We start from the raw sequence: 1,037 nt of genomic DNA, 5'->3' as shown, positions 1-1,037 counted from the left end.
GGGGCAAAGAAGATCGCAGACAGAATATAGGCTAGGTGGACAAAGACTACAAACCTCACTCAAGGAAAAAGATCTGGGGGTGAGTATAACACCGAGCATATCTCCGGAGGCACACATCAACCAAATAACTGCTGCAGCATACGGGCGCCTGGCAAACCTGAGAATAGCGTTCCGATACCTTAATAAGGAATCGTTCAAGACACTGTACACCTGTGTATGTTAGGCCCATACTGGAGTATGCAGCACCAGTTTGGAACCCACACCTGGTCAAGCACGTCAAGAAGTTAGAGAAAGTACAAAGGTTTGCAACAAGGCTAGTCCCAGAGCTAAGGGAATGTCCTACGAGGAAAGGTTAAGGGAAATCGGACTGACGACACTGGAGGACAGGAGGGTCAGGGGAGACATGATAACGACATACAAAATACTGCGGGGAATAGACAAGGTGGACAGAGACAGGATGTTCCAGAGAGGGGACACAGGGACAAGGGGTCACAATTGGAAGCTGAAGACTCAGATGAATCACAGGGATGTTAGGAAGTATTTCTTCATCCACAGAGTAGTCAGCAAGTGGAATAGCCTAGCAAGTGAAGTAGTGGAGGCAGAAACCATACATAGCTTTAAGACGAGGTATGACAAAGCTCAGGAAGCAGAGGACCTAGTACCGATCATTGAAGAGGCGGGGCCAGGAGCTGAATCTTGACCCTGCAACCAATTAGGTGATTACAATTAGGTGAGTACACAAGTGTCGAATAGGTGAGTAACTAACAGACACACACAGACACACACAGACACACAGACACACACACACAGACACACACACACACAGACACACACATACAGACACACACACAGACACACACACACACACACACACACACGTGAAGCAGTATCGCTAAATAGTGCTCCCAGGATTTAGCGTTTTAGTGGCTGTCCTAAGATATTATTAGCGGTCATCGTACGTGAGTGAATCAGTGAACATACCTACAAGAGTGTAATAGCTTTCAAGAGTGCGAATAATGTGATAGGATCAAGAATTT

Source organism: Cherax quadricarinatus, chromosome 58, assembly GCF_038502225.1.
Source record: "Cherax quadricarinatus isolate ZL_2023a chromosome 58, ASM3850222v1, whole genome shotgun sequence".
Taxonomy (NCBI): domain Eukaryota; kingdom Metazoa; phylum Arthropoda; class Malacostraca; order Decapoda; family Parastacidae; genus Cherax; species Cherax quadricarinatus.
Note: the sequence above shows the minus strand (reverse complement) of the source record.